Below are 16,568 nucleotides of genomic sequence, written 5' to 3' on the forward strand. Positions count from 1 at the left end.
GTTGATATTTGTGAATACATTGTGGCACAACTTCCTGGGAAAGTGATGTTTCCCTTGTGTACCAGGACAATAACAGCAGAAGAATTACAAATTGTTTCTATGCTGGAGCCTGCATACAGAGCCCTTCTCTGCTGCTTTGTTCCTGAATATTGTCTATAGCTTCCCGAGCGACACAGCCACTGAATATAGTTCCAATAGCTGGTGACTGGAGCGGTGGGTGCACGGGGATAACAGTTTTGGGGGTTCTATTTAAAGTCTGCATACCCTTCTTAAGTCATCATGGATGGTAAATAGCCAGAAAGCCTGACAATGAGAAAGGACTGGCCAGTCACTTAGTAATTCATTGCCACAAAGTAGTGTAGTAGCCAAAGGTATTAAAAGGTTTCCAGAAGGGATTAGATGCCTCCTTTGAAGGCAGGTCCAAGAGAGGTTATTAGGCAACTCCAGAAGTATAAACCATGGCCTGGCAGAACGTGGGAGGATACACAAGGGATAAAGTCACTCTATACATGACTTATTCTTTGTGCTCTTCCTTGAGAAACCACATCTGGCTGTGCCTGGGAACATCACGCTGCTCTAGATGCACTTTGGTCAGGCCCCGTATTTTTGTCTAACAGCCATATTATCAACAAAAGGTCTTTTGCAGGGAGGGCAGGCAGCTGCAGGGGAGAAGGGAGTGGGCGAGCACCGTGCGAGCCGGGCAGTGGCCCGGGGGAGAGCAGCAGTGGGGCCAGGGCATCCCTGCGGAGAGGACAGGATGCCGCAGGTGGGCGAGGGTGGCCAAGACCTGTGCCCGGCTGGGGACGCGGCAGCGGCAGGTCTCCCTGCTCACCATACCCAGACTCAAAAGGCAGCGTGGCCGCATCTGCAGTGGCTCCTGGATGCTGCCTGTCCGGGTCCCATCAGCTTTCCTGGTTTGACACTCAGAGGGCTCTGGTGTGCTGCTGTGAGACCAGGGGGTTAACATTTTATAGCAACATCAGGGAAGGGGGAATAGAGGAAAAAGGTTCTCGAATGTCAACAAAAAAATTATCTTGTGCAAATAAACAGAATAGATGGATTATCCCGTGTTGTTTGCGCAGGGAATTGCTGGAATGCCTGCCCGCTGCTGGCGCTCCCCGAAGCTGCCGGGGGCCTGGGCTTGTTTTCCATGGGGGGCTGGCTGGAGCCAGCCCCCCTGTTTGCCTTGGGCTCGTGGAGCAATCTGCCTCCAGATCATTTTCCCAGGCTGTGGGCTGGCTGCACACACGATGGCTACGTGCTAAAGCAATTGGGGACACCTTCTTCTACCTGCTGTGTGGGTGAACAGCACAACATGGACCTCCAGTCTCCCCGCTTCCCTGTCTCCCATCTTTGGCCTTTGCTAAATCCCTTCTCTATGAATAAAGGCTTAGATCAGAGCAAGATCTAGCCAGGATGCACAAAAACATGCAAAGATAAAGAGCTAAATACAAATGTAATCCATATACTCTTCCACCAGAGGATCTCCAAGCACTTTCCAGACAGTCGTCCATCACTGCAATTGTCAAGCGAGGTTTGGTGGTGATGCCCATGGCTTTGCTGGAGGACACATCAAACCTCCAGAACTCAGGGAGGTCCAGCCTTTGCATTTGAGGAGGGTTTTGCAACGGTGATGTGCTCGGGGTGGTGGGGGAGAGCTGGAGCTCTCTGTGCCGCACCCCAGAGATCCCACGCCGTCACTCCGCCGTCTGCTTTCAGCCATCCCTTTCCTGGCTGCACCTTCCGCCTCTCCTTGCTGCAGAAGGCATTTCACACTGTGCAGCCAACTCCCCAGTAATGAAAACTTCCCTCTGTGCGCATCATCCTTCCACCTCTTTATGGCCACTTTGCACTGAGCAGGATGGAAAGTCTGTCCTTGAGCTTAAGGCTGGATTTCAGCCTAGTTTAGGCTCCAGGTTGAAGCCTGCAGTCAGACCTGAGCTTTGGCAGGCAGAGGAGGAACACGTATCGTCAGGTCCATCTCTGTCTGCAGCTGATGAGTGTTTTATGGGGAGGAGAGAGCACAGCCAGTCTCTGTTTCTGATGTGGGCCACCCAAAACCTTGAGCATACGTATACCCAGAGACACCTGTGCACGCACACAAGCTAACAATTACCCAGCACACGTGTGCTGTAGAGGAGTCTGTATACAGCAGGGAAGAGCAGATCTCCTGGGGCCCTCAGCTTTAATATCCTCTGGATTTAATATCTAGAAACTACACATTTATGGGAACCCAAATACACACACACCTGCACATGTGGCAAATGAAGGGCAAGCAAATGCAGGTCCACGCTCTGCTGGCATAGCCAGCGAAGCACAGGGCAGAGCAGTGGTACCATCAAACTGGAGAAGACCAGGGAAGCAGCCCCAGCTCATTTGTTTTTTTGTGACATCGTGGCCTCCTCTGGCTTTTTTCACAGTTTTCCTCTGTTGTATTTAATAGACTTAATGGATCACACAGCACTATAACAACAACAGACCTTCAATGTTTTTATTAAAGCCATCTACAAAAATCCCTCTGTGCTATAGCTTTCCTGCAGGGTGACTTCTGCTGAGATGCTGTTTCCATTAAGGACAATTGCAGAGAATAAAGAAGGAATGAACAAACAAATGGAAAAAAGAAGGGGGGGTGAGGGGGGACAACTGGTGGAGCAGAGTGTTTGAGCTGCTGGTGGAAAGGAGGTAAAGCAAGGCTGGCCTGCACCTTCAGTCACGTCCCACTGCCTATGTTTGACTGGGACTCCCATTACACAGCCCAGCACGTGGGGCAGCACCAGGTCCTCCTTGCAAAGCAAAATTGATTTCATTAGCTGTGATGTCAGAACTGCTGTCTCTGGCCTCCCAGTGAGATCACAGAGGGAAAAATGCCATTTTTATACTTGTCAGGTGTGACTTATTTGCTATATCCATTAAAGCTGTAAGTGATGCAGAGGGAAGAAGCTTTTCCCTGCTCAGGAACAGTCTGGTGCGTGCCTTGTGGTTTGATGTATGTCACCACCCAGCCAGTGTTGTGTTATTGGTTATTAAACATTTATATCTGTAGCACTGCAAAGCAGGTTGGCGAGCCATTGTGCTGGGTACCACAAAACTAGCAGGAGCAACAGTCTTTGTTTCACAGGTAGTTGTTACCTCCCCTTCTTCATGTGCTGGAGTGGAGTATGAGCACCAGGAAAAGCATCTCTCCAGCCCCCAGTGATGCAGCATCAGTGTGGGACCTGCTTCAGCATGTGGCAGGGGACAGCAGCAGAGAAACATCTCAGCCACTGAGATGCCATCAAAGACCCCTCCTCTGTGCACCGTGACGTGGAGCACCACTGGGGAGATCTACGGGGCCAGGAAAAGCAGAGCCAAGTCCAGCCCTAGATCCAGATCCCCCAATGTGTGGTTGGGCTCTGGGGCAGCTGGAAGGGGCTTTGAGCCCATGCATGCTTGGTGCTTTCATACCAGCTTCTTTGTCACTCAGGTGGGAAACAGCAGGGGTTTGTCCAGCGCACCACAGCCCAGAGTCCCAGCGCTGGTCCTTCTGCCCGGCTCAGAAGATGTTCCAAGGCAAGGCTGCACAGGAGCTGCGGTTTGCAGCGAGAGCTGTGCGAGGCAGCTTTCTGTGCTTACGCTTGCCCTCCACCTGGTAGGGCAAGCATCCTTTCTCCATTTGCTGAAAGACTCTCAGCTTTCCTTCTGCTTCTTTGATCCTTTTTCTTTCCCAAAACTGATACCTGGACATTTGATTTTTGTGGATGCTCAGAGTTTTAAAAGGTCTGGAAAAGCACTTCTGTTTCTGCAGGACCTTGGGGCTTCTCTTCTGGCTGCAGCTGTCATCAGACTCTTGCCCACTGTCCCAGCATTGACTGAATGGTCTCCTGCAGGCTTGGGGTGGAGAAAGTAAGGGACAGATAAGAATTCCTTTGAAGGGGAGATTTCAGTTTTTAACCACAGCTTTGAACCTTCCTCCCAAATCCCAGGGAACCTGACCCAACTGATCCCATCAGTCAGCACCCACGGCTCCAGCTCTGAAGTTCACTCTTCCGTCCGTACCACCATCCCAAGTAGCATGATGATGGATTAAGTCTTTCAGTCTTGCAGGTATTTTGGTTTTGAGAGCAGCCTGGTCAACCAAGGTCCACCACAGGACATCAAATGTCACGGCCTCTGTTGTGGCAGGAAGGGAACTACGCAAACACTATGGGTAAATTAATGCCTAACAAGTTGGTCTTTCATTTACTCTGGAGCTGTTGGAGACACCTACCACTTGCATGTGAGATCATTAAGGACGTAGCAGTGCTGAGCAGGAGCAGCTCATCTGTGTGCCATCCCAGGTGGCTGAGGGAAGTTTTTTAGAGCCCAGGCTTGAAGCACATGTTGCAGGTTGCCGTCTGGGTTTTTATTTTCCAGAGGACTCTCTTTCCATCTCCTTACCTTGTGTCTATACTCTTTGTGCGTGAGCTCTCAGATACCAGGGAGTTCCTCTCAAAGGGCTGACAGACATGGGTAAAACTGATTTATGCCATTCTGACACGTGCTTGGCTAAAACACCTAGAAAAGACCATCCTACCTGCCCTGCCAGAGCTGTTCACTAAACCCTAAATCAAAAGAGACTTCTCCTTGCCTCCCCTTTTCCTATAACAAATCGCAAACCATTTCCATTTGTCCGTAGCCAGCACGCTGTTCCCCTTAATGCGCTAAGCTTCCCAACATGATGTTTAGCACATGTTCTTTCGCACTGCCCCCCTCTGCTCAAAGGCAGCCTTATAGTTTGCAAATGGGATGAAACCACTGTGCGGCCCCGCGTCTTGGCTCTGCTCCCACCGTACTCTACGGATGCCAGAACCTTTGCTGCACCTTCCAAGTCATTATGTATGTTCAAAAGCCTGCCAGAAAGGCTAGGAGGATAAAAGCAAGCAAAAAAAAAAAAGCGCAACACCAAAACACCCCAAACCCCCTAATGCACGTGAAGGAGAAGCAGAGTAACTGAGGCATGTCCTCCATGGAGCGCTGCCCATGGGGCTCTCGCCTGTGGCTCACCGTTGCGCAGCCTGCATGAGGTGGGTCTCCTCCTACGTTTGCCTTCTGGGGAACAAAAGGCATGCTTGCCTGGGGAGGAGAGATCCATCCTCCCGTGGGTTTGTCTGGGACGGCTGCCACCATCAACATACCCAAACCACTGGTGAGATGCTCAGAGGGATCTGTTGGGGCAGGATCGGAAACACGGAGATGTGGGCTCGGCCCCTGCTCAGACACTGGGAGTCTTATCTTGGTGATCAGAAAATGCTTCAGAAGAGTTAATGAGCGCAGATACAAAGAGCTGTGGTTGTCTGTGTAAACAGGGAACCGCAGCCTTGAGAAAGGATCAAAGACAGTATATTCACCCAAAGCCACAGACTTTTAGCACTCGAGCTGAAGGAAGACTCTGGTGCTTACATCGGGCAGCAGGCTGTTAGTGAGCGCCCAGGGCAGATCCCAAGGGGTCGGAAGACATAAGCGTGTCCCATCACTCTCCCATCTCATGTCCCATCACCTTCCCATCTCCTCTTGGTGGTTACTGAGATGGCAGCGGTGCCTGCTGCTGCCTCTGGGCATCGGAGCAGAGCTGCTTGGGTGGCAGAGCACAGCACAAGGCAGAGGAGGTAGCGAGGAATCTGCGCATGTCTGCGGCGTGGTTCAGCCTCTCGGGACACGAAGGAGGGAGAGAAGGGGGCAGTGAGGGAGAAGGAAGGCGAGACAGCCTGCAAGGAAGAGGACAAGTGGAGAGAGGAGATAATCAGCAGACAAAGAGCATCAATGCTTCTGCCAATGTAACTAGCCCTCTGAAAATGACTGGTTGGTGTTTTCCCAACTCCCACCATCAGGAGAGGCTGTGTGCTCATCAGGGAGCTCCTCTCCCACTCTCACAGCCAAGGGAACAGGGGATATCTCTGCCTGTATTGGCAGCTCCCTCTCCTTTTGTTTCTTTTCTCCATCCTTTTCAGTACTTACTGCGCTGGACATGGTATTTCAGGAAGCAGTCCTCAGCATACTGCAGGGAAACTGGTTTCCAGCCTGGGCTCTTCTGCTAGTGTCAGGAGCGATGGCTGCACGGCATTGCCTGTGGCCGTGGGGTCATCCGCTCTGGAGGAGCTGGGCTGACACTCCCGCCGCAGCTGCCGAATGCCAGCGATCCCCAGCCAGCTCTTGCCTGAGGTCTTGGACTTATCCCAGTGACCTGGAGCTGTTTGCCATGTTCCTGCAGAAGACCTAGATTTTAATGCCAACTGAGCAGCTGTATAAATGTTTCCTGACATTTCGGAGACAGAATAGATCATGCTGTTCAAACCTCTTCTTTCAGAGAGCATTCAAATAATACCTTTTCAGTTTAAGGGAACTTTATTTGCTTTAAAGATTTTATGATAATTTCCAACAGAGGCCATCAGACAGTCAGTCTTCCCCATCCCAGGATATCCTGCAGGCCAGCACTCCCTTTTTCTCCGCAGGGTGTCCTCCATCATACCCATACTCCTCTGCATTCAGAGCTTTCCTGGGTCTTCAAAATCTTTCCAATATCGAAGCAGCTATTCTAGTTATTAACCAGCCCTTTCTAAATGCATACAAGCCTCCACAGTGTATGCCTGTCCCACTGTCTCTGGGCTACCAAAAAAGAAAAGCTAAAAGCATTATTGAATTTGTTAATTGGCATGAACTGCAAAACTTCTCTGCTGAAATTATGCCATCTTATTTAACGAGACTATTCCCTTGGCCTCAAAGTTTAAGGGAAAGACCCCGGACATCTAATGAGCTTCACAAAAGGCCTACAAGTTAATAGAACTGGGCTCAGCTATGTTGACTGGAAAAAATAACTTTAGAATCAAGTTTTCTGCAGTAGAAAAATGGTTTGAGGTCTAGAGATGGTCACACAGTCCCAGCAGCCCAGGGAGAACCAGCCGAGACGATACCACCTGCATGAAAGGGGATGTACCTCAACCACAAGACTCCTGATAGAGATGACCTCGGGGCTGCTGCTGTTCCCCAGGACAGCAGGAGCAATCAGGCTTCTGAGCAAGCCCCTAAAAATGTGACATTGAGTGGAGGGGAGGGGTTGAACATTTCTGACTTCAGGTAATGTTTCTGCTGCAGGAGTGTCCTGAAGGCAAGCGGGTCACCTTACCCAGCTCAAGCCCTTGTCAAGGTCCCTCCCATTCCAGACACAGAGACAGCAGATTGCCCTTGCATACTGCAGGGCTTTTCATTCCCGTGACTTGTCCTCACATCGAGGACTTTGCAGTCCATGCCCTGGAAACATTATCGTCTTGCTGTGGTGGACTCTGACTTGATAATCTCTCCATTTGTGAAGGAGACCAGTGCCTGAGGTCACCGCAGACACCCGGGTGCTAACTCCCCCTCCACCTTCCTCCCCACCGTTCATCCACAACACCTTCTGCACATTCGTTTCTCATGCAGCATCTCAAAGCTTTCCCTGAGAAGGGGACACAGCAACCCTGCCTCTTGCAAAACGTCACATCACATCCTGACAGGGAGTAATTCTTCAAATCACTCTCCTGAGGTGCAGGCATGCATTGACCCACCCTCCTTTCCTATTAGTTTAGGATTTTTTACAGTGGCATTCCCAAAACAGGGAGCTGGGCGAGGGTTTGGATTTGCGCTCTGCCTTGGGCTGTAAACAGGCTATGAGACCCTATCGCCTGTTGGGAACTGGATGCTTGTGCTGGCAAGAGATGACTGCGTCCTCTTTGACCACGAGTTGTCTCCCAGGCTGAGCATCTGCCTGTAACTAAAACCCCACGGGTGGTCCGCTCCCCAGGAGCCAGCCGGTGGGTCCCCACGTACCTGCCTCCTGGGGCAACGCTGATTTGGGGACAAGGACCCAGCACGGTGCCAGTGAAGAAGCGCTGGAGCTGCCGAGAGCTGGGGCTGCCTCGCACCCCCGGCATCACAGGGCTGCGCAACCGGCGCCGGGATGGATCCACCCTGCGTGGCAGTGGCATCCGCAGGGACGAGCATCTTCATTCCTGCTCTGCACTCCTCCTATCCGTTCATCTCTGGAGGCAGCAGAGCTGCCTATGGGCCCATGCAGTCCCAGGAACAAGCCTGCAAGAAGGAGAGGAGTGACGGCGAGGAGCTGCAGCCCTGCAGCTGCAGGGAGAGCAGCGGTGCAGGGAGGCACCGGCGCAGGAGCCGTTCACCCCCCAGCACGCTCCCTCAGCCCCCGCGCGGCACATCAGCCCTGTGCCTCTCCCAGAGCCTACTTTTCTGTTTTTGCCCCAAATATATTCAAATGCGTTGTTATGAAGTACAATTATGAAAATGTATTCTCCCCCTCAAAGCTCTGAAGCATGGGAAAAAAGCTGTTAAATGCTGAAATATTTACTTTGCTTTTTCAGATTAGGAGCTGGCAGCGAGCAGCATTCAGTTTTATTAAAATGAGAGCACTCTTACATATGGTCTCCGCTAAAAGGCAAACTCCCTTTCTGCTCTGTCCCACACAATAAGTTCCAATTAGTGAGAAATATCACTCAAACACTTGCCTGCCTTTGTTTAAAAACAAACAATACATCACTGCAGATAAGGATTTAAAAACAAATAAACAGTGGCTGCTATTTGCATAAGACCTACAAATTAAGTGCACTATGTGCAGCCATAAGAGAGACACAAATTGATCAAAATTTCCTTTCAGCGCTGTGCAGACATTAAGACTAACGTTGCTGAAGCAAAAGGCTGAATGAAGAGGGCTTTTTTAAAACCAGCCCGGTGTTTGCCTCCCTTCTGGCAGACACTGGCTTGCTCTTTACCCTGAATCCTCACAGTTCATTTTTTAAACCTCTTGAGCAACTTATCTTTCAGTATCTCTCTTTGGAGACTCTCATACATCATGGCTAATTCTAGGTTGCCACCACCCAGAGAGGATTTTGCAGCTCAAGCCTGGTGTTACGGTCTGGTGAATGGCATGAAGAGAATGGCCAAGTCTTGGGTGGCATTTAACATATATATGAAGAGAGTTTGCTTTAAAAAAAAAAAAGCAGGGTTTGGATGGATAAAGCTGAGTCAAGGGCCCACAAGACAAGCCTAAAAAATCCTATGAGGGGAAGGGAAACCCAACATTTTCTTCTTTACCCACAGACTGGGAAGCAGTGCTGTTCCTCAGTGAGGTACATCATAGGAGACACAAGCCATGCTGCAAACATCCTCAAAGAGAGCCCTGAACGAGAGACTCCTGCAGCGATGTGGTAAATGAAGCCGAAGATGTACTGGAGAGATTAAGGCATCTTTTTCTGGTGGTACGGACATCACAATGGTCTGAATCCTGCCAGTAAACCCAGTACTGAGACTGTGCTGGAACAGAGGGAATGGGGAAGAGCAAGAAACATCTTGGGGTCAAAAGGATGATAGAAGCTGAAGCCCTGAACCGTCCCCAGGCTGCCTTATGGTCTCTAGTGATTCCCTGACAGAAACATTTAGGTCTCCAGTGTTTTTGTGATTCCCCCCCTTACTCAAATAGAGTACGCGAACAAGGTTTTATATGATCTTCCCAACAACATTTCACTGAAAACAGGCCTTTCTGCAGGAAGACATGATCTCCATTTAAGTTTTCTTTGGAAGAAAGAAAGAAAGAAACTTTTTGGTAACCTGGCCAAAATGGAGGTTGTTGATTTTTTTTTTTAATATCCCATGACAGCTCTTTCAAAATATTTGCCAAACTGAATTCAGAATGAGGTAGGAAGCAAACTGCATGGGATTGCCACCTGCCCATCAAAAAAGTTGCAAGGAAGAGCCCCCAGGGTCCCACAGCTGGGACAAAGAAGACTTATCATTGCAGAGGAGATGGTTTAACGCTGTGCTTAAAGACTGCTATGTTCAGCTTGCTTTTCCATCACTGACCTGTTACACAGCCTCAGCAGCATCACTCCAGCCCTGCGTGCCATCCAACCTCATCTCTGCATCCACAGCCAGGACATTTCCTTGTACTCAGCCACCCAGCCCAGGCTGGCTGCTCCGTGCCCGAGCACAGGCTTTGAGGATTCACAGCACATCCATGGGAATGAAGAGATTTCTCCAGTCTCCTGTTGGGTCTGGAGTGTGTGTTGTTGCTCACAGGCAAAGGCATCTCCTTTTCTTAGGTGAGCAAGGTGGAGCACTGCACCTGAGAGCCATGGCCAGCCGCTGCCTCTGAAATAGCAAACGGCAATGCCAGCACGTCAGAGAGCACGAGGAGCAGCTGTGGAGGGGTGGGCAGGGGAGAGACCAAAACCAAGCAAGATCAACCAACCTGGAGAAAAGAAAAAAAGGAAAAGCCCACAAAGCTGAAAGGCAGACTACAGAAAAAGAGAGTCACCAGGAGATTTTTAAATACAAAGCAAGAGCCAGCCCAGAAGGAATGTACACAGAATGCATGAAAATCTCTTCTCCTCCTCTGACAAAGAGCATTTTCCACAACCTCAGTTCCAGATCCTCATGCTTGTGCCTTCCCTCTCTTGTGGCCGGGTGGAGGGAGGCAGAGGGCAGGGCTGCAGGCATGCCAGCTATTGATGTCTTTTCCAAAGGCACCACAAGCTTTCTTCACTGCTTAAAACCCCAAATCAAATTTCAGAGGTTCACCCATCACATCCTTAAAGTGAGAACAAAACTGGACCCCCCAGGAGGACCCGACCTGCAGCCCCAGCCCCCCCAAACCAGCACTTCCCCATGCTCCCTCTCACTGGAGGCATTCCTGGGTTGCCCACAGCAAGGTTTGGTCCTAGAGACAACCCCGGTTTCAGCCCCACGAGGGGCTGAGCCAGCTCTACAGCCTGGCAGAGATGGGGAAAATTCCCACTGCTGCAGCCTAGGGCAAGGCAACAGCCAGTGGCATCATTTGTGTCCGAAAGGTTAAAGCTTGCCCTCTAAACTCACAGTGAGCATCAGTCAACTCATTCCCAGTAAGACCACCAAAACTTTTCGTTTCTATCTGTTTGTCCACAACCGAGGGCACTGGGCAGCCAGTGCAATGTTTGGTGAGATACCAGGAGCAGGTGTGAGGCCAAACTGTGATTGGTAAAAGGCTCTTAAGCAGCCCGTTACTCCCCAAGCTACTCATATATTCTAGACAGTAAATAATCTGTCCTTATGTCGAACTGCTAGGAGAGAGGGAGGATTTCTGGGCTATTCACTTATTTAACTCCTTGTGAGATTGGTCCTGGTGCCTTGCCGGTAACAGCAAGAGCTGACTTCTCCATGTAAGCCCAGCTGGTGCACCTTTCAAATTCCTTGGCAGGCTGACTTTCCAGCCTAAAGTCTCTCAGTCATGTTCTCCAGCTGCAGTATTTTTGCTTCAAAGTTTGAGGTTAAAGAGATAAAGATAACCTGGAGATTTTTGGGTCTGAAAGCCGAGAGATTTGTTGCACTGGGGAAAGCCTCATAATACGATTTTGGAGTGCTGCAGCTCAGCCAGCTCAGTCTGGGCACCGCAAATGCATTTTCCAGTTGTTGTCAGTGTGAGCGAGTGCCAGTGAGCACATTTTAGGAAAATGAGATTGTTAATTATAGATTACTGTTGCAAAACTTTGAGACTTGCAAACTCCAGCAGGTATCAATGGAGCATGCAATTTTAGGGGTTAGCTCTCTGGGCATTACACCATCCCTAAAGCCAACCAGGTTTTTTCTCCTGCTTGATCACTTTGTGTCACCTGTGCTTGTGCTGGGGTCCAAACAACTACCTGGCTTTTCTGCACGTAATCATGGTGCTTTCACTCCCCATCTCGCCTCTGTGTAGGAAAACCCAAACTCCACTACTCAAGGCAGGTCATAACTCTATATGACATTTTATTCTAAGCAGCACTATTAAGTTGATAACAATACTAATCCATCTCTTTGGTGCTTAACTTCCAGCATCTAACTCCCTTAAAATTCCCCTAAAGCCACTCACAGGCATGGAGCTGATGCCATCTTCCCATTGTCTGACCATAGCAAAGACTTAAAAGCTGCTTGTTCTGTAACATTTCAGCAAAAAAGAACGTTATTAATAGCAAGATGATAAGACTTCCAGGTTTCAAAGTCAGGAGACATGAATGATTTCTTTTCCTAAAGAATTAAACCCAATGAAAATGCAATATTTCCTTCAGAAGCAAGAGCTCCCTCTTAGCCAAAAGGAGGACAGAGAATGACATGCGCTCCAAATTAACCACAAGTGATCAGACATGCCAAAAGGCAAGAACACTAACTGTACTTCTGCAAAGAGGGTTTTCACTTAATCCTGTTGTATTTGCAACAGCTCTGGAGACTCTCCTGCTGGAAGCAGGAGGAGACAGGCAATGCGGAGGTAGCATGATGCATTTTTGTTTGCCAGAATGCCATTACTGTAAAAGGAAAATCCCAATTAGTAGATGTTACAAATTTCTAAAAGTCAACCTATTGTCATGGGCTAGGAGAGGGAGCAATGCTAATTATTAATGATTATTTTGAATTACTGCTCCCTCCCTGTGCTTACATCAGAGATGCTTGCCGGGAGCAGCTGCCCAGAAGGAACGTGGGAGCAGGGACTTTTCTTCCCAGGCCGTCCGTAGGGCTGACAGCCCTGCACCACATGGCACCAGCCAGCTCTCACCTCCAAGCCTTCAGCTGCATTTCTCTGCAGGGTGCTCTCGCAGAGAAACAGCCTGGCCATGAGCATGGCGGGCCTGCTGTGGGTAACCCCGACCTGTGACGGGGCACCGCAGAGAAAAGGTGTGAGTTTGTCTTCTCCTTTCTCAGGGCAATACTGCTTCCCCCAGAGTGTGCACTCAACGCTTTAATTCTCTACTAGCAGGTGAGCCGTGCCAAGCAGAAATAAGGGAGGACCCAAGTTCTCCCTTTACACTCTCCACAGCTGAGCAGAAGCAGCAGAAATCTCACAGACCTCATCTCCCCATCTGTCATGTCCCAATTTCTCAGGGCAATGACTCAGGTTTGGCGATTCCCAGGTCAGGATTAAGGTGAAACCACACCAGGGGTCCTTTAACTCACAAACTCAACTTTTATTCCCCCACAACAACAATTGGCATGCTCACCACAAGAACTGGTAGGCTCACGACAAAAATTGGCATGAAACTCGGTCAGTAAACCGTGTAACGTGCTAACCGTACGTCACCAAACATGCACTACAGGCCTTGCTTATTTGGGGATCAGTTCAGGGCAGACAATAAGGGGATCCCTGCCGTCGGTCTGGAGGTTCAGAGCAGACCCCCTGGCTTTCCAGACTCCTTCTCAGAGAGGAGCCCGGGGGCGGCTGGATCCGCGCCCAGTCCCAGACTCGGGCAGCGGTTTATGTCCAAGGGGGTGAGGTGTAGGGCTTGCGGGAAGAAAAGCGAGAGGGAGGAGAAAGCTGTCACCGGCCCCGGGTCCAGCGTTGGTCCGGTCAGCCGAGGGGTCCCGTTCCGGTGGGCTTGTGCCCGTGGGGCTTCAGTTCGTGGCCTTTTATCACCCTGGCCCCTCCTTCGGGCGGGCACTCGAACTCGTTAGGCTAATTAGGTGTCACGAGCGGTTTGTGAGCCTTTGGGAAATGGGTCCGTGGGCTTGGAGGTCGTCTGGGGAGTAACTTGCCCTTCCCTGCAGACGTGGTCTTTGGCCGTGGCCGGTGAGCTGCCCTGCTCAGCACATCGGACCAGCACCATCAGAGCGGGGAGCTGCGCACCCCCCGGCACGGCCTCCCCCGCCCGTTGCTGATGGATGGATGGGTGCTGATCGGCTGCTTTTCACCCGGGGGGCCTTGCTGGGCAGGGTTCCTTGTTGTGCAAAGTTCGTCGTTCAGCAGAAGTTGCCCCACCACAGTGTTGGAGACATTAACTCTTGCAGTCCCTCACAGCATCTGGCGAGCTGCTCCTTACGGAGATGCTCTCCAAGCGGCTGGAAGGGAGAGCAAGCTCTGGCACGGGTGCCCGGTTTGGATGAAGTGGGCAGAAACACAGATTTTCATATTCATGTGCAGACTGTTATGGAGTGCCATGCTAGCCCATTGCCTGGTCTCAGCGGTTTCTGCCAGAATAGAGGAAAAGGCTGTTTCTGGGCAGGAACGTCAGCAGTGAGAATCCTGCGAGCTGGGCAGAGAAGGGCTGAGAAAGCAGGAGGGGGTAGGTGGGACACCCGTGGGCACCAGGCGAATGCTCAGAGCCCCCAGACATGGCATAAGGACCTAGATGGGATAGAAGGCTCTATAGGACATAAATTACCTGTCAGCCTTCAGCAGCAATGTTTCAGTTTGCACATCAAATAGGCAGCAACCATGGAGTGGAAGGTGCCTCGGTCCCCTCCCATCACCCTGCAGCCCCTGCTTCAAGCTGCACTTTCTGTCCGCTTTGCTGAGCGAAGCCCCTGGAGAAGACCCCGCCAGACTGGATGGGTGATGGGAAGGAGCTTGGGCGGCTGGACGAGGCAGGGGCCACCGTGCAAGGCTGCTCCAGATGCTGATAAACCTGCACAGCACACACTGAACTGATAAGGACAAAACCTGTTGCCTGCAAGCCGGAGTTACATCTGCAGGCTGTGATGGATGTAAAACGTTTAAGTCAGAACACAGCAGCCGCAGAATAGCAAGCCAGCCGAGCACTCTTCAATCCACTTTATTGATTTATTCCCTTCACTCCCGTCCCTAATGCTCCTCTCAGCTCTATGTGGCTCAATGCAGCACAAATTAACAGAGCCCACAAAAGCCCTCTGAAGCCATTCCCCTGATTAACAGGTCTGTAGTGCTGAAAGATATCTTCATTTTAATAACCTGGCACTAAATGGATTACAGCCATGGAACTGAATTCACGTCATTCCCCAAAGGGAGAAATGGCACATATTTTTATATGCTGTAGGAATTGCCAAAGATCAGGACAAATGACTGAAATAAGAATCAAAAAGGGGAAAGAGGAAAGTTAGGGAAGGAAGGACAAAACGCTGCAGGGACTCACTGGAGACTCAGCAGAGGCTGGGCAGTGCTGGCGGTGGTCAGCAATGGACCTGGCCTGCCTGCTGGGCAAGCATGCCCTGCCTGCCGCACAGCCGGTCCCTCTGGGTGCTGCAGGTCTGAGCTCTGCTCTGGGGCTTGCTCAGGGACATCGGCTGCTGCAGCCTGGACACTGCCTCGTGACGTCCTTCCTTCTGGAACAAACGCATTCGTCAGCATACGGCAGGGCAGCAACAGACACGTCTCTTGGTGCAGCCCCAGGACATACACAGCTTCCTTTTGCAATGTCATTGGAGTTTTCTTTTTCTTTCTGGCCAAGGTAAAGCTGCCACTGCTGGAGGGAACCTTGGGGCACTTGCACGTAACCTGAAGTACCTCCAAGCAGTGAGCACGAGTCCTGCCCGCAGATGTCCCAGCTCCCACCCACAGACCTGTTCATCAGCTCGACACCTCAAGTGCAAGCCAGGCTATGAGCAGTGCAAAAGGGAGTATGGGGCAGTGAACAAGTGTCCGGTTCCCAGGTTTTCACATGGCTCCATTTTCAGTCTTTCATGAGGACTAAAAACCCAAGAAATGCCAGGATTTGTTCAGGATGAAAACTCTCCCTGCACAGAAGGTCTGGGCATTATTTGGAGACCTGGAAGCTGGGCTTAGACCACTTACTGGCCTGCCAAGCACTTGATGCTTGGATTTAATGGCTTTTTGGGCCTGGCGGAACCTCCCACATCTCTCCAGGAATTTGCACAGGCTGTTTTGTGCTTCAGAGGAAGGATGAAGATAGTGAGTGACTCTTCCTCCCAGCTGATGCATGCCACTGAAACTGGGGCAGCCCCACTGGCTGTGTTTGCTGCTGCTGTTCTCACCTCCATGGCTGCATTGTCACCCCAGATAACCTATGGCCAACATAAGGGGAAGGAAAGCTCTGGAGCCAGCTAGTGAGATAAAGACAGACAGATTATAAGGTGTTTATGCTTTTGCAAAATTAAAGTCTTGAAGGCGAGACAGGTTTACATTGGCAAAGAATTAATGGTTTGATGTAGCACAAGGGGACAGCAAGAGCAGAGAGAGGGGCCATCTATCAGCATGCACTGATGGCATAAAGGAAAGAGATGCAGGCATAAATCAGGTCCTGCACAGGAAATAAGCAGGATGGATGACAGGCAGTAGCTGGTGATCTGTTATTCCCACAGTGCGCCAGAAGATGCAGAAAATGTGGCTGGGTGCTTATAGATGTCATTTCAGCAAGCACGTATTGGGTATCTCCAGGCCGGATGAAACCTTCCCTGCACTTGGCAACTGTCAGGTGTGAAGGAGAGGGGCAGCAGAGCAGCTCTGCACATACCCACATGCCCTGCAAGGATGCTGCGCAGGCTGGGAGACCCATCCAAGGCAGAGAGGGACCTGTGTGCTTCACTCCCCCTCTCTGGAGGTGTCTGTGCCCAGGTATCATCTCCACATCCTTGAAGGAAATGAGCCCAAACTCAAGTGTCCCCAAGCAGAGGAGGTTTATTTTCCTTTGGATGGTGGCTGAAGCAGATTAGGGGATGCTTAGCCTAATGCTGTTGCAAATGGACCCTTCTGCAAAGGACCTTCACAGTGTGGCCCTGCCCTGGGCTCACGATGGTGCCAAAACATTGGTCCTTCAAGCATCTTTGCATCGCTTTCCCTCCCTGCTGTG

This window comes from Haliaeetus leucocephalus, unplaced genomic scaffold (assembly GCF_000737465.1).
Source record: "Haliaeetus leucocephalus isolate CR32 unplaced genomic scaffold, Haliaeetus_leucocephalus-4.0 Scaffold340, whole genome shotgun sequence".
Classification (NCBI taxonomy): domain Eukaryota; kingdom Metazoa; phylum Chordata; class Aves; order Accipitriformes; family Accipitridae; genus Haliaeetus; species Haliaeetus leucocephalus.